Below are 18,400 nucleotides of genomic sequence, written 5' to 3' on the forward strand. Positions count from 1 at the left end.
GGTAATTTATCGCCACTATCCCGTCTGCGTTGCAGAAAATCGTCGCCATCACTTGTCTGCCCGTATGTTCGTTTTCAAATTTTTTGTGAGGGTGGCACTGCAAACGCCTACACGGCATGGACGATTGCTTTCTTTTTATACTCCATCTCACAAGTCGCTCGCAGCGCTGCGGAAGCTGCAGGACTCCTGAGCCAATAGCAAGCCTGAATGCCCCTCGAGGTACGCTCATCTCCGGGAGCCGCGTCGCCCGCTCAGAGGCTGGTGAATTCGCGGTGTACGACACGTATGCGCAAAAACATGTCGCACATCGCTGTATCGTATCATGTACCAAGCAAGAAACCACACTGCCATAATAATATTCAGGTAATTAGGCTCCAAACTATATTCCACTGCGCAAACATATCGCCTGTGTGCGCCTGTAACCTTCGGCAGCCTTGCAGACGAGTTGTGGAGTATCGGTCTAGCTAGTGACGTCCCATCCCCCATTAGAAGGCGAGTATCCTGGGCCGCCTCTCGCAGAGGCTCGAAACTTCTCTTGGTGAATGCAAGCAGTGGTGTCAGTTTTGCGTAGAGGGTTTCGTGGTGCCCATCGTGGCCGATATCTCTGCCATGCCCTAAACTTCATGAATGATTAATTGTTCACTCACTGCCATATGATATGTCCAATTCCGTGGCAATACTTAATTCGTCGATTGTTTATGACAAGGTTCTCTACTCCGGCTGAATGATCCAAATCGGTCCATGCGGGTGGGTCGTTCTGGCCTCGGATGACCGCGTCATGACCGCGTCTAAGCTAATCTTACCGGCGAGCTACTTTAACGCACGAAGGTCATTCACTGCCGCGTATACTCATCCACCATTCTGCTGTGACTTTCATTGACGGAATTTCCTTCTTTGGTAGAGTTTCTTCGGTGCCTCCATGTTCACGTCAAGGTGGTCGTGTCGACGACTTGGATTCGCCCAATGTTTCTATGTGACTGCTGTGATAGACCGCGAAAGGTGGCTGGAAACATCGGCTCTTGAAAACGCAATTTATGTAGAGACGCGACTGATGTTTTCGTGACCTAGTTAACTGCTTGCTTCTAATGACGGAACCCACAGAAGAGCGACCATATATATGTACACTGTGTACACCAAGGGACGCTTCAACGAACAGGTTCGTAATACCAGTGATCAGCCGCCGATATGGCTTTCGGAGAACTACAAACTACATTGGGGCGTGTGTGCTTCAACTTCTGCAGCAATGGAAGAGGTGTGCAATCCTCAAGCGCCGGCTAACGCCGCTGCCATAGGTCTTCAGAGCTGCAAGAGATGTCGTCGTGACCTATCCACCCACAAATATAAGTTCTGTCTGTTTGCATGTACAACATTACTCGTACAAAACAACGTTAGTTCCTTCGGGCCAGGTGTAGGCCTCTTGAGATTCCTTTAGAGCGCAAGAATCGAGATGCCGCCTCTACGTCAGTGGCGTAGCCAGGGCTGGCACACCACACACGTACGGGGGGAGGCCCCCGTTTCTGTGTTAGTATGGGATTTGCCCGACACCCCCCTCCCTCCGAACAAAAAAAGAAATCGACTACACCAACGTCCTTGTGCCTGACTTTTGTAGCATATCGCGGTGGCCGTCAGGGAAGTGGACAGCCCGACCCTCGAAATATCGCGCACCAGTGACGCCTGCTACGCGCCCCGTCTTACATGGTTGGGCCCTACACCGCTCTTTTCTTCTGCTTCTTATACGTCACCACTTTAAAATCTGCTTAAGCGTCCCGCCGAAGTGCTATCGAATCTCGGTTCGGGACACTAATTTAGCCTAATCAAGTCTCACCGTGACACTTGAAACCACCGTCGAAACAAAGGCAGACAAAAAGAAATGGTAAAATCTTGAAATTAAAGCGGACACGGTGCGGACTGGAGGGGGATAACGAAGTCTGTTCTCGGCGGCCCTCGAAGCAGTTTTCAGAGCGGGCGCAATGCAGGAGGAGGGAAGCGAGAAACGTGAGCGGGCCCGCCGGGATTCAATAACGGCACGGGGAACTGTGCCGTCGCGTCCCCGAAGCCGCCTACCCGCTTTCCCGAGCCGCGCGGTACAGTTCACGTCGGCCGCTCCCTAATCCAATCTGTTCCCCAGAGCAGTCGGCGGGGCCGGAGGGGTGAGACTGACCTCGGCTTCACCCCAGGGGGGCGGACCGCGCGGCGCCCAATTAGCGGCGGCCGCGTTGCGCGCGTCTCCCTAACGATTGGCTGTAATTAAGCGTTAAACGCGGCCTGTCGCCACCGCCGCCACAGTTGTGCGGGCTGGGGCGAAAAACGTGCGGGAGCACACCGCTGCCCACACGCTCACACCACCGCAGTACTTGCGTACAGCGCGCTGCCATCGCGACGGCGGGCAACGCAGTCGAGCCGATCGACGCTCTGAAGACGACTGCTCGCAAGTGTGTAGCTGAACAAGGTGCCCGCAGACGTATCGTGCGTGGTTCAAAGTCATGCGCGCGCCTCTTTTGGCGCGTTCATCTGTAGCCGAAGTAAACATTTTTTTTCTTCTTTTCTTACCCTTCGTCATTCGAGGTGACAGAGTCTCAGCAGGGCCGGTATTTTTTAGCGATGCCTTTTCCGATTCTATGCCTTTTCAGGCTTTTCGCGCTTGGCCACTGGTCAGAGCGACGGTCTGCCCACATTATCAACGCTATCCGGCGGCCGTGTGTGGTGGATGATGAGAATAGCATAGAATAAGGCATAAGGCATCGCTACAAAATAGCGGCCCAGCTGTCACATCGTCGTCACTGACATCATGCCGAATGGCACGACACGTGATATGAAGCGAAAATGAAGGGTAACTTTTCAAAATACTGGCTAATTGCTTATAATTGCTAATTACCGGGAACTGCCGCGTACCGGTGAAAGAGTATAGACTGCAGTGGTTTCATTTTTCGCGATGTTGTATCCCCTTAGCAACCCCTCTCACCCTTATTTCTGTTTCAATATTTCTCATTCCTCTTGAGTGTGAATTACTCCTCAGGATATTTTGGCTTATACTGGTCTTACGCACCACGTCCTGCTGATATATCACGCCGAAACGACGCGAGAACAGGAAGCCGTATTTACTCATCCAAGGCCATACATTGTGTAACCATCCGTTTCGGGAATTATATTCCTTTGTGGTCATCCTCCGCTCACGGCAGACTGGTCCTCCAAATAACGTATGGCCGGAGCATCGCTTAGACCACTGACGAAGCACGAAAAAAAATAATTCAAGTAAGAGTCTTACGTTACTACACAGTAAGTGGTTGTTTATTTCGAACTTCCCGGGATAAGGAAGACCAGCAAATTGCTACTTGCCGCACTACAACTCCCGGTGCTGGCCTGTTGATACCTAAACGACAGCCAGCAGATCGTGTGAGGGTAGGGAGATAAATGCCACGGAGAGAGGACAGCTCAAATGCTAGAGTAACAAAAGGGAAACATACAAACTTATGTACAAGGGCGCGACTATGTCAACGCAAAGCATAGTTTGCTCGCATTTCATACGACATACATTATACACACTGCGGACCACGACAAGTGAAATGCGATTCGTTTTCGTGAGCATCGGGGAAGAGGGCTAACGCCGGGGACGCAGAAGAAACGCAAAGTTGCGGGTGGTGCACAGTCGTATATATATGGCGCAGCATCTTCCCTCACCCTGCGTCGTTTTCAGCCTCCATATTGATTCGATAATAGGGGCGGAAGGGCAAAGAAGTTGATAGAACGCCAAAAACGACCAGATGCTACGGTGTAATTATCGAACACTGAAGCGGGAACACAGAGACGCACGAGGGACCCTGAGAATACGCGCATCACTAAACGTGCAGAGGAAATACAATGGCGGTGGCAGTTGTTGGTGTTTTTGCTAAGATTACAGATTAGTGATAGTTGAAACGTGGTTAATATATCAACAATCGACCATCATCATCATCATCAGCCTGGTTACGCCCACTGCAGGGCAAAGGCCTCTCCCATACTTCTCCAACAACCCCGGTCATGTACTAATTGTGGCCATGCCGTCCCTGCAAACTTCTTAATCTCATCCGCCCACCTAACTCTCTGCCGCCCCCTGCTACGCTTCCCTTCCCTTGGGATCCAATCCGTAACCCTTAATGACCATCGGTTATCTTCCCTCCTCATTACATGTCCTGCCCATGCCCATTTCTTTTTCTTGATTTCAACTAAGATGTCATTAACTCGCGTTTGTTCCCTCACCCAATCTGCTCTTTTCTTATCCCTTAACGTTACACCTATCATTCTTCTTTCCATAGCTCGTTGTATCGTCCTCAATTTGAGTAGAACCCTTTTCGTAAGCCTCCAGGTTTCTGCCTCGTAGGTGAGTACTGGTAAGACACAGCTATTATATACTTTTCTCTTGAGGGATAACGGCAACCTGCTGTTCATGATTTGGGAATGCCTGCCAAACGCACTCCAGCCCATTCTTATTCTTCTGATTATTTCCGTCTCATGATCCGGATCCGCCGTCACTACCTGCCCTAAGTAGATGTATTCCCTTACGACTTCCAGTGCCTCGCTGCCTATTGTAAATTGCTGTTCTCTCCCGAGACTGTTAAGCATTACTTTAGTTTTCTGCATATTAATTTTTAGACCCACTCTTCTGCTTTGCCTCTCCAGGTCAGTGAGCATGCATTGCAATTGGTCCCCTGAGTTACTAAGCAAGGCAATATCATCAGCGAATCGCAAGTTCGTAAGGTATTCTCCATTAACTTTTATCCCCAATTCTTCCCAATCCAGGTCTCTGAATACCTCCTGTAAACACGCTGTGAATAGCATTGGAGATATCGTATCTCCCTGCCTGATGCCTTTCTTTATTGAGATTTTGTTGCTTGCTTTATGGAGGACTACGGTGGCTGTGGAGCCGCTATAGATATCTTCCAGTATTTTTACATATGGCTCATCTACACCCTGATTCCGTAATGCCTCCATGACTGCTGAGGTTTCGACTGAATCAAACGCTTTCTCGTAATCAATGAAAGCTATATATAAGGGTTGGTTATATTCTGCACATTTCTATATCACTTGATTGATAGTGTGAATATGGTCTATTGTTGAGTAGCCTTTACGGAATCCTGCCTGGTCCTTTGGTTGACAGAAGTCTAAGGTGTTCCTGATTCTATTTGCAATTACCTTAGTAAATACTTTGTAGGCAACGGACAGTAAGCTGATCGGTCTATAATTTTTCAAGTCTTTGGCGTCCCCTTTCTTATGGATTAGGATTATGTTAGCGTTCTTCCAAGATTCCGGTACGCTCGAGGTCATGAGGCAATCGACCAACGAAGCCGAAAACTTGGCTCTCGCAACCCACCATCCAAATGACTCAACCTCTGTTAACACGAAACTCTACTTAATTTCAGAAAGGTATCAGTAGATAAAATCTTGGAATGACACTTGTACTTATCAATTGAAACGAAAGCTAAGGGCCGTCCTGGAGGCGACATCCACAGATAAGTGGTTATGCAGTGAGATGTACGGCCGGGCTAGTTGGTGTTGATTGTCGATGTTTGACAGTGCGAACGTAGACAAGCGCGGATTTAATCTGATTGATCTTAATTTTCACAAAAGTGCACGCGTATATAAAGGGGTGCACATGCGCGATTTCACGCTCATATCAATGACGCAACACAAAACGCTCGGCACTATAGTCATTGCCAAAAAGCAGGCGCATCCTTCTTCGCGCATGCAAATAGGATAGCTTCTTACACGGCTATCGAAAGCTTGCTTGCCGCTTTTTTCTCTACAATTGATTGCCTTAGTTTGTCGCCCCTATAGCTGTCCTTCACGTACACGTTCGCGTTGTCAAACATCATGTTACAGATACAACCGTTAAAGCACCGCTTATATTTTGCTTCCACTCTCTGTAGCTTCCGTTTCTTGTAAGGCTGTAATATCTGGGTCAAACTGTGTGCAGAATTGTACAACGTTGCTCCTCTTACTTGGGATAGAATAACAGTTCCATTGCCAAATTTTAAGCCGTTGGTCTTGCTTGTAGTCATCTTTCTCTTCAGTTAGCCTCGCCATCGTGTTCGTTTAGGGTCTGCATTATCTTGGCTTCTCTCGCAGGGTACTTAGGTTTCTTGCGAGCATGATTGCTTTCTTATGTGAATGCGCTGACTGAAACTTTCTCCCGATTGTGTCCTTTTGGTCCGTAGAGCCTGAATCTTACCTCACTCGCGTCACCGACGGTAAAACGAGGACAGCAATCCTGACCAAGAAGGCCATCAACGCTCAACGACACGACATCCAACACCGCATCGAACACACCCTCGTCGAAATCGTACCCGAGAAAAACAGCAGCCAAGACTCTTTGTGTTAAACGTGTACAGCCCACCAAACGACCACCTTAAGGACCTAGACAAGCTAATGCGAGAGGTGAAGAAGGTGAGCAAGGGTAACGGGCTGATAGTCGTTGGAGATTTTAATACTCCCCATGTGGCCTGGGGTTATGCGGCCTCCAAGAAAAAAGGAGACGATGAGTACAACGTAGCCCAACAACACCTGCTGACGCTACTCTACGACCCACAGACACCCACGCGCATCGGCAACAGTGTATCTAGAAACACCAGCCCCGACCTCACATTCGTACAGGGACACAAACAATATGAGTGGAGCTGCACGGACGAGAATCTGGGTAGCGACCATTATATAGTGCGAACGATCATCCCGCACCGCAAAGCAACGATGAAGATCGGAAAAGCCAAGATCACGGACTGGCAGGCCTTTCGCAAAGACGAGAGCGCCATTAATGCGATGATAGACGACATAGAAATATGGATCAGAGGAGTCGTGGAAAGAGCCGAGAAGCATACGAGGACAATCCAACTGTCGCAAGTCACCCCGGTGGTCGACCCCCACTTACTCCACGTATGGGAGGCGCGGAGGGGTCTCGTGAAACGCTGGTAGCGTAACAAGTGCAACTGGAAACTCAAAATTCGAATCTCCACGCCGATCCAGGAAACGCAAGAGTACTCTGAACTTGAAAGACAGAACTGGCGCGAAACATGTAAAAAACTTCAAGGGACCTTAAGAGGAAGCTTTAGTTCGGGTGCTCCTATCTAAATACATGTAACAGGAGAATTCGTTTTTCTCGGCAACCACTGCACAAAATTTGACGAGGTTTTTGTATTTAAACGAAAAACTTAAAATCTAGTGACTGTTGGTTTCGAATTTTTGAGTTAGGTCGTCAATTTTTTATCAAAAATTAGCAAAAATCAAAAATTTCCATAAAACAAAACTATCATGTTTACAACTCTGTAACTGAACAACGAAAAACGATAATAGATTCTGTGAATTGCATCTAATAGTACATCTAAAGCGGACTAAATTGGTACGTTGCACGTGAATACAAAAAGATTTAGTAATATGGAAATACAGTTTTTGCAGAACCCTTGTAACCAACGTAACGAATTCACGTAACATGTAAAATGACAAATCGAATTTGTCCGCTTTGAGTGATCTAATGGATACCGTTTACAGAACCACGATATCTGTTCTTTATGCAGAGCTATGAATTTGTAAACTTCGTGCTTCTATATTTTTCAAACTGTAGATTATTTGAAAATCTTTTCAACAAAATTCGAGCCCTAAATCAAAATTCCGCTTCCAACTGTCACTAGAATTACACTTTCTCTCTCAAATGCAACAAATTTCATTAAAATCGGTCCAGGGGTTATCTCAGAAAAACGTTTTATATTTTTACATGTATTTGAATAGGCCGCATCGGAGTTGGGCCTGAGCTAAAGCTTCCTCTTAAGCAGCAAGCGCACTTGGGCTGTACTCAAGACTCTTCTATCAAAGAAGGACAACAAGAACGCCGCAAAACAGGAAGTGCGGAGACTCATACACAACCACCCGGGAAAAGAGGAAGACATTATCAAAGAAGTGAAGAAGTTCCTCGGTACGGAGCGGAACATAACTGTAGATTCGCACTTTGACGAGTATTGAGGCAACCCAAATACACAACTGGATCGGCCCTTTGTACATGCAGAAATCGAGAGCGCTTTGAGCAAGCTCACCCGAAACACGGCCGCCGGGGTACGACAGAATAAGTAAGAAGACACGCCGGAACCTTGATGGACCCTCTGTAGAGGCGCTCTTAAAATACATCAACAAGTGCTCGGAACACGGTAAAGTACCGCCGGAATGGAAACATGCCAAGGTAACCATAATACCTAAACCCAACAAGCCCATCAGCGTGCAGAACCTTCGACCTATATCCCTCACCTCCTGTGCTGGAAAACTCTACGAGCACATGGTGCACAACCGCATGATCGAACATCTCGAAGACAACGGACACGTCCCAAATACCCTGTTCGGATTTAGAGCTTACCTGTCCACGCAAGACATGTTACTGCAGATCAAGGAAAAAGTCATCGACAAACTGGACACGCACAGCAAAAGAGCCATCCTCGCACTTGACGCGAAAGGGGCTTTCGACAACGTGTCCCACGAATCGATACTGCAACAGCTCAACGTATATAACTGCGGCGAAAAAATATATAGTTACATCAAAGCTTTTCTGTAAGAACGGACAGCCACAGTGGCGATAGGCAACCTACGCTCAGAGAAATTTGACATACCGCGAAACGGAACGCCACAAGGCTCCGTCATTTCGCCGATGCTATTCAATCTGAAGATGAGCTCGCTACCCAAGCAACTGAAGCAAATAGAAGGGATTGCTAATGCAATATATGCTGACGACGTCACCATCTGGACTACGGGAGGGTCGACAGGTAAACAGCAAGACGCTCTGCAAGAAGCGGTTGGCACAACGGAAAAGTACCTGGAAGCATGTGGACTGGCGTGCGCACCTGAAAAGTCGGAGCTCTTGGTGCTAAGAAAACGCACAAGATGCCCACAACCGCAGCAGATACCAGACCCGGTAGTAAAGGTGGGAGGCATCATGATTCCGCAAGTTACAACGCTCCGCATCCTCGGACTCCTGATTCAAAAGTACGGGGCCGGGGGAGCAGAGTTGGAAAAAATTCAGAGAACAGTGCAACTAATAACCCACCTTATCAAAGAAGTGACGACCAAAAGTCACGGACTCGAGGAAGAAGAATGCACGAGAATGATACAAGCGCTGCTCACGAGCATCATGACGTACGGGACCCCATACCTTGACATGAAGTACAGTCAACGAGACAAAGTAAACGCCCTCATCAGAAAATCAGAGAAAATTACCTTGGGCCTTTTCCCCTCCACGTCCACAGCGAAACTACTCAAAATGGGAGCCCACAACACGTGGGAAGAGCTCGTGTAAGCGCACAACGTCAACCAACTGGAGAGACTAAAGCTGACAAAGACGGGAAGAGCCCTGCTCCAAGATCTGGGCTACCAAGTCGAGGATGAGAGGCACCTACCTCAGCGTATCCCACACGAAATCAGAGACAAGCTACACATGAGTACCATTCCCAGAAACATGCATCCCGAGTACTACAAGGAAAGGAGACAGGCGAGAATACAGGCGCTCAAGCACATACTCGAACGCACAAACAGCTAAGCAGAAAATGTGAGACACACGGACGCAGCTGTGTACAGAACAAACGAACAATTTGCAATCGGCGTGGTCGACGAGAAGGGCGAACAACACACAGCCACATCCATACGTGCCAAGGACGGAAGCACAGCGGAAGAGCTGGGCATAGACCTGGCCATCGCAATGTGCAAGAAGACCCTGCTTACCGTGGTGACGGACTCGCAAGAAGCATGCAGAAGGTATATGAACGGGAGGATCGGAAAGGCAGCACTTCAGGTCCTGAACAACACCGAGATAGAAGCAGCACAAATCCTCTGGACGCCGGGACACGAGTCTCTCGCGGGGAACCAGGCGGCGCACACCACGGCTCGATATCATGCACGCCGAGCCATCTCCGACACGCAGAGAACACGAACCAACGACTATGACGAGGATGATGATCCGATATCCAAGAAGTACTCGGATATCTTGGCGCACTACAGGAGGCGGGGGCGTCGCTACACGCCCGCGCATAAGACGATGAGTAGGGCACAAGCGCTAACCTGGAGAAGACTCCAGGTTGGAACCTACCCGCATGGAACACTGCTGCACACCATGTATCTGGGCGCCTACGGGCGAGACTGCAAGTTCTGCCCGCCGGACACGCCCAACACCTTGCGCCATATGGTGCTGGGGTGCAGGAATAATCGAGAAGTACCACCGTCATTATCACCACCAGGCGATAACATGCAGAAAGAAGCGGAAGACCAGTGGGAGGCTCTGCTGGTGACGCAAGACCCTGGCCGCCAGCTACGGTTGGTGAACAGGGCTCGGGCGGCGGCAGCGAGCCATGGCTACCTGGACTGAGGAGGCCACCCACCTTTGGGCTCAAGAAGCTTGGTCTAACAATAAAGTTTATTTATCTCTCTCGTCTTTGTTTCGCGTATAAATATTAGGGTTGGGCGAGCACACCAAGATGCAATACGAATCGAGTGTCACGCACGAACTATTCGTATTACAAAATCTACTATTTGATATTTTCCAATATCGAAACTAACCAGCTATTTTGCCACAACCGACTCTTAAAGTCTGGCTACTGTTCTCCGTCTGCTAAACAAATTATCGGAAATTATCCCAAGTTAAACGACGACAAAGGTTTTCGAAGCAATGAAGTGACAAAATGGATAATTAAGCTTTCTTCTTTTCGGTTTCACGGTGGAAGCTTCCGTACCCCTTTCCTGTATCCCCTTTCCTTGTCTGCGTCTTCTAGCGTATAACGTTTTTTGAAATTTATGGAATTGCGGGGTTTTACGTGACAAAATCACGTTTTGATTATAAGGCACGCAGTAGTGGGGGACCCTAATAAAGTTTTTCATCCATCCATCCATCCAACCAGGGGATCGTTAACATGCCCCGAACGCATGGGACACCGGCGTTTTTTTTTTTGTATTTCACGCCCCTCGAAATGCGGCTGCGGCGGCGGGGATTTGATCCCGCGGCCTCGTGCTTAGCAGCGCTAAACAACCGCGGCGGGTGTTCGAAATTCATGACAACCTGCGATTTTTGCCTGTGGTCTGTCATTTAGTGTACTTGGAAGCCTCGTCATGTAGTATCATTTTTTATGCTATACAACCAGTCACGTTTTCCTCACACCGGGCCATTATACATGTGATAGGACCTGAAAAAAAAAATGCGTTCGAGATGTTGACAAAAACAACTCATCATGTGGGCCAATCCTGGTGATAGTGTAGAAAGGGTCCAAGCTCAATGGCACATACACTTGTGGGCTCGGGGACCTGTAACGCGCCCTCGAACGACCCTTGTCACACGTGGGACCCACGTGTCAAAACGTCAGTGTAATGTATAAAGTAAAAATGAATATTAGGTAAAAATAAAAACCACGCAAAAAATAAAAAGCACAAAAATTAAAACAAAATTAAAATGGAAAAAAATGGGAAATAAAAGAATGTAAAAAAAAAGATGAAACAATGAGTTTATGCCGTTGACAGAAACAATGCGCCGGATCGATGAACGCTGTTGCCCAAACCCTAGTCTACAACGACGCGTGTCGAAACGTCAGTGTATATGTATAAAGCAAAGAAAAAAAGTAAGAAAATAAACACTAAAGAAAATAATAAAATAAAAATAATAACCAAAAATGTAAAAAACGAATGAAAACACAAAAAAGAATGAATAAATAAAAACGAAAGAAACAACGACGTTTTGTGTTTGTGCCTTAATTCAACCAGTAAAGCATAACCACCACATAAAGAACTGCATATAGCTATTCAGCAATACAGCGTCGCTGGTCTTCCATCTTCACATAGCGGAAGGGTTAAATTTTTTTTTTCCAAACTACTGCTCTTTCTTTAATAACTATGAATGAGCGGAAACCATATGCACAGCAGCTATATATATATATATATATATATATATATATATATATATATATATATATATATAGATATAGCCGGCACGGTAAATATCGATAACGGAAGACCTAGTATCAGCATATAGAATTTCAGATAAATCCCGGCCGCGGCGGCCGCATTTCGATGGGGGCGAAATGCCAAAACACCCGTGTACTTAGATTTAGGTGCACGTTAAAGAACCCCAGGTGGTCGAAATTTCCGGAGTCCTCCACTACGGCGTGCCTCATAATCAGAAAGTGGTTTTGGCACGTTAAACCCCATAATTTAATTTTTTTAAATTTCAGATAGAGGCGACGAATACAAACTTTTTGAAATACGAATCGAATACTTATAGTAAGGGTCGAATATTGAATATGAAGGACTCGTGTGTTGTGTGTGGGCTCGTTGTGAGTAAAATGACGCTGGTTGGAGCGTAAAATATGAAACTGCTACATGACTAGACTTGCAAATACACTAAATGACGGACTACACGCGAAAATGACAGGTCCTTACGTACGCACACTTGTACCGTGAAACCGAGAAAAAAAGCGGCTTAATTGTCCAGACTGTCATTGCAGTGGTTCGAAAACTTTTGTCGTTGATTCAGTTGTGATAGTTTTCGATACTTTGTTTACCAGACGGAGAACAACAGTGGGGTTGCCGTAGAGTCAGTCGTTGCAATATATCTGGTTAGTTTCGATATTGTCGAAAAAGCTGAAGTTCATTTCGGAATACGAAAAGTTCACTCGCAATAGTCAGTTTGTATTCAAAACTTCGAATATTTGCCGACCGCTAATTTTAGCGGCTGCTTCCCATAGGCGCTTCGGTCTGCATTTTGGACGGTCACTGAGCACACTCACTTTCGTCCACTTCTCTTTCCTCGCACCTGCTTCCGATCTGTGTGCGCCCCTCGCCACCTCCGAGGCTACAGCGCCCTGTCTGTCGCCGCGGGAGTGCGCGGCTGGTCCGTCAGCGCTGCACGCAACTACGCCGCAGCCGTGCGGGGCAGCCTAAGCTGCGCGTGGCTCGCAATCGAATCGACGCCCCCCTGCGGCCGGGCTCGGCAGGGCCCACTGCGTCGCGTTTCCTCCGGGGGACGCACGGCAGGGCCGGCGCTTCCGGCAGGCCCGCATCGCGGCACACGAGCGCGGCAGGCCGAGCCCCGATGCGCGGCCGGCGGAAGAGGCAGTCGCGCACAGCGTAGCCCGGAAGGTGAGCGAGCGCATCGCTCGTTCCTGGCGACGCGATGGGGCAGCACCAAAGAAAAAACAAGGACCACGCAACGAGCGATGCAGTTACAAGTACTGCTGGCCTAACTTTAGAGGGACACTACAGCGAAAATGACTTCTTCTGCATCGGTAAATTACGCCTCTGCATTACCGAGAACAGCGCTCTTATTGCGAGCAGGCGCTCGGTTAGCCAGAAAAGGCGGGCGAACGAAGGAGGGGTGGCGCCGCCGCCTGGAAATTCGCTCATAATTCCGCTGTGACGTCAAGGATTTTGACGGCGTCCGCTGGAGCGCAGTTAATTTTCTATCGGTAAAATTTGACTATGTTGTATTCGAAAGAGGCCGAACACTGAATATTGCAAGTTTCGTGAATTTTTACTGAGCCAACGCTGCCCAAATACGGAAAAATACTTTCAAATCCGTGAGAAAAACACTGACGCACGACGGTTAGGCTCGTGACGCCAAATTCAAAAAATGTGACTTTGAGCTTCATTTGCGCTTGTGGTAATCAACCTATTATAGCAAAACTACCGATATCGGTAGTTTATCAGTCTATATAAACTGTTTTATTGTTTCTCTATTGTGTCCATTTATGGTCTAGCTCAGTTTGCTGTCTAATCCGGCGTGCCTTAGAGAGCAAACTGTGCTAGCTGTTATTCTGCACACTCCGTGACAAACTAAATATCCACTACAATATTCAGACACAAAATCTAACTCCACCTGGCCTCTGAACTCCACGCTCGAAAATATGGTTTCCGAGAAACGCCGATACTGAAAGCTTTTCAGTCGTCTCATCAAGCAAGAGGATCGAGAGTAATTATCTGACACGTCTATAAGAATCCTTTTTGGTTAAACAACGGTTTAGTTGCGACCTTGTTCGTACTTTTTCGCATTACTGTTCAGATAAAGAGGACGAATTAAGTTGGTAAATACAAAGGCCACATATTAACAAACAGGTCTTATGTTGAGCTAAAATTGCTCCTAAGAGCAAGTTCTAACGAAAATATCTCGAATACTGGCTAAGTACTTTTAAAGGAGCCCCGAAACGACTTTGACGATTTTACACAAACGTATTGAGTTATTAAGATAGGTCGTTCTGACAATTAGGTGACACATTTATGGGCTCCACGTAAAACATGTAACTTACTATAATGTTTTAAAAATGTGTATCGCTAGTGATAGCAGCGGCGCTACTCCCCTGAGTTTTGAGCCACCCCGTTACAATTTACGTATATGGCGCACATGACGTCAGTTGGGCGGGTTATGTGTTGCCTGCTGAGATAGCGTCATCGACAATTCTTTTTTCCATATTTATGGTGAATAAGTGTTGTTCATAATCATTGAAATGTTGGTTAATTTCTTTCTATAAAAAACAGTTACAGAAAGATAGTTCACAACGACGATTTATCAGTGCCCTCAAGCACTTCCGGTACACAGCGAGTGTCGTCTGCTTGTGCTGCAATGCGCTCCGTGTTGACGCGAGCTGGGCCCTCAGTGTTGGTCTCGAGGCTTCTTTTCGCGAGGACCGTGAGTCGCACTTGCTGCGTTGCAGGCTGCAAACGTAGCGTTTGGCGTCATTGCAAACTGCGACATCGTGTCCCTGTACAACAGTACAGGCGAGCGGAGTGGCTGCAGCGCATCGGGCTGTCGGTATCCGATCGGCGCCAGCGATCTTTGCATTTGCGGCCGTCTCTTCACGCCTGAGTATTACTACCACAATGGGAAGTTTTATTGTGTACGGTATTCTAGTAAACGCAGGCTCACTGGGCGTTTTGCCAGATGGGCGGCGGCGCAAACGTGAGCGGCCTGCAGGGTGCAGCCACCATGTGGCGCAGAGGTCAACGAGACAAACACAGAACTAATATAGACCGTTGTTATATGGGTGCCACCATGGATGTATGCATAGATGTGGATGGATGTTATGAGCATCCCTTTAAGAGCGGGGCGGTGGGTTGCGTCACCAAGCTCTTGCTACTGTGATGCCTAATGTCCTACCTAGGTTATAAAAAGAAATAAGAAACGCACGATGAATTCCCATAACCAAATTTTCTGACCCCCTATTGTGAACTTTGTTTTTGTACGTTTCCGTTTTTTTGTCATTTCCCTACTTTTCTTCTACCAATCTTCCAATCGCCTCTTACTAATCTCTATTGCGGACATGTTTACTTTCCCCCTGCTCTCGCTGAACGCAAGGGCTTCAAGGAGTCAAGTATAGCCTAAATCTATCGCTCGGCAGATATTTTCCCATTCTAATAAAACATGTTCCATCGTTTCCCTAGCTTTCTACAGCAAGCACATGTTTCTTCTTCCTTCTTATATCTCGCTTTATAGGTGCGTGTTCTGAAGCATCTTGATCTCGCTTCAAAAAGTAATGAGCTTCCCTCTGAGTTATCATAAATTGTTTCTTATGTGATTTCGTTTTTTCCGCTTAAGTAGTTACTCATGGCAGGTTTCTTTTCGATTGCGGCTACCCAGGAGAATATTTCAGCCTCTCTAACTTTCCTCTTGACGTTCTTTGTTGATATGTTACTCACCCTACAGACCGCATACTTGCAGGTAAGCTTCCTAGTTCTTTTCCTCCAATGTGAATCAATGTTTTCCCTTACAGATACCTCAACACTCTCCCAGCCCATTTACTTTCTTCAATATTCCTCAGTCGTTCTTCATAATCAATTTTACTGTGAGCTTCCCTCACTTCAAAACTAGTCCAGCCCATATCACCCTGCACAGCTTCATTTGTAGTCTTCCCATGAGCGCCCAATGCGAGGCGTTCCACTGACCAGTGGTTGCCATCGAGTTCTGATTGTAACCCCCCCCCCCCCCATTTCAAGCACACTATCGCATTTCCAAAAGTAACTCCTGTAACCAATACACTTTTCCACATACCCCGGAGCACTTCGTACCTATTGTATCCCAATAGCGTTCTGTGCTTCATTACGGCTGCATTTTGTTTCCTCTTTACTGTCATTGTTTGTTCCTGCATTTCCATATATCTATTGCCTTCGTTAATCCATATACCAAGGTATTTCTATTCTTTTACACGAGGTATTTCTTGGCCCTGTATTGCCACTGTCTGTTCACTGTTTTCGTTAAATACCATAACACCTCATTTTCTAACACTAAATTTCAAACCTAAATTGTTGCCTTCCTGTCCACAGATATTAGCCAGACGTTGCAAATCACTTTGCTTGTTAGCTAGCAACACAGTGTCGTCCGCATAAAATAAACCGGGAACCTGCTGCTCTACTACTGTACCCGCCTGTTTGTGTGATAGATTAAAGCCGATTTTACTTTCTTCTAGCGCCCTCTTCATCCTCACCATGTACATCATAAACAGCAGTGGGGATAAAGGGCACCCCTGCCTCAGTTCCTTGTTGATATCAAATTTCTCCTCGCTCCTCATCCGTTCCTGTTCAAAGCAAACGGTATTTTCTAGGTAAATCTCTCTCAAAATCTGTAGACAACCGTCGTCTAAACCTTCCCCTTCCAGAATATCCCACAAAATGTCACACGCTCCTGTGATGTCTAAAAAGGCCACATATAACGGTCTGATTTCTACTCTTTATCTTTCAATACACTGAGTAAGAACAAATAAGTTATCATCTAAACGGCTACGTATTCTGATGCCATTCTGAAGTTATCCCAAAATGCCATTATTCTCTGCCCATGCTTGCAGCTTTAATTTGATTGCCTGCAAACCTGTATATTACAGATGTAAGCTTCATTGTAATCAAGGGACCCGTATGGGGCCCGATAGGTCTGTTCTTTATTTTTATTTTATTCTTGGGGAGTGCACGTTTTTTTTTTTTTGGCGAGGAAATATGTTTCCTCGCCAGACGAGTTTTCGTCGAACACTTGATTATTACAGATGTAATGGTCAACGGCCTCTACGAGTGAATTCGATTTTTCTCCCCCTTACCTTATAAATTAAATTCATTCTACTTTGTCGCCAACTCTCTGTTATTCTTCTATCTTTTAAAGTTTTTTCCAATGCTTTTACAAGAGCTTCCTTACTTTTTGATCCTAGTTCATTATTCAGCCTAACGGGAACCTCATCTAGCGTTGCGGCTGTGCGCTTAAGAATTTTCTGTTTGGCTTTCTTCCAGTTCAAATTTGTCAGCACCAGCTCATTTTACATCTGGTTCTCTTTCATGCTCTTTTTTTTCTTCAAATACAACCTCATCCTTGCCTTGGAAAGATTCGGCTGTTATTTTTAGGATGTAATTTAATGCCGCTTCCCCTTCCAGTTTGTTTCCATATTCGTCTAAGACAGGTTCTTGTATTTTTGTTGACTTCCTGCCTACTAATTTTATGAGGATCCAAAATATTGTAGGTGCGGCCTTCTTTTTCTCACGTATTCCTGACAACCAACGTTCACTTTCAGCTTTTATCTTTGTTTGCAGCAGTATTTGACCCATAGACGTTTTCTCCCGGTATATTTCCCATTTACTGGCCACTTAATCCTGCGGCAACAGCGCCTTCTTTGCCGGCCTGTGCTCTTGGGATGCTTTCTGTCGTTCGGCGATCGCTTCTCGTATCTGCCAGTTACGTCAGCTTCTCGGTTTCTTTTTTCCTTTGCAATGAATATGTTGTTTCTCTTTCCATATTTTAGTCGTTATTACACTTGGAAGCTCACTATATTCCTACTCTTTACTTGGCCATTTGCAAAGTTCTTCCTCGACTCTTGTGGCTATATTTGTTATTTGTTCAGCGTTAAAAAAATTAGGCTGGCCATTTTGCACTCCTTGCTCTCTTTTCCAACTACATATCCATTTTCAAAGTGATGCGTTTATGGTCGCTCCCTATGCTGTTATGCCCTTCTTCGTTAATTAAAATTTCTCTCAAGTTATGATGAATTCTTTGTTTTATCAGACAGTAATCGATGGTGAATTTCCGGTTTCCCACTTCCCATGTGACTTGCCCTTCACACTTAGGCCCTGTATTCACGATAGCGAAGTTGTTGCTCACAAAGATCTAGCATTGACTTCCTGTTGTTGTCGATATAGCCATCTAGATCCTGTATGTGGGCATTCATGTCACCTAATAGGATAATTTCGGCATCATTCCCGAAACCCTTAATATCAGCACTTATGCATTCCACTAACTCTTTATTCTTCTCTGTGCAATTATTTCCGGTCCACAAATACGTTACGGCCAGCCAAGCTTTTTGCCACTCATTGTACCTGATAAGCAACGATGATCTTGACATATTGAATTTAGTCTTTTCCATTTGGCTCGCCGATGGATGAGCATTCCGACTCCCAC

The 18,400-nt window shown here is 46.5% G+C and overlaps 1 protein-coding gene across 2 annotated transcripts in view; it reads right to left on the reverse strand.

Annotated features, from left to right (window-relative positions):
* Awh (LIM/homeobox protein arrowhead) overlaps positions 1-18,400 on the reverse strand; it is a 172,681-nt gene that overhangs the window by 46,269 nt on the left and 108,012 nt on the right. The gene's annotated exons all lie outside the window — the stretch shown is intronic.

Source organism: Dermacentor variabilis, unplaced genomic scaffold (assembly GCF_050947875.1).
Source record: "Dermacentor variabilis isolate Ectoservices unplaced genomic scaffold, ASM5094787v1 scaffold_13, whole genome shotgun sequence".
Lineage (NCBI taxonomy): Eukaryota > Metazoa > Arthropoda > Arachnida > Ixodida > Ixodidae > Dermacentor > Dermacentor variabilis.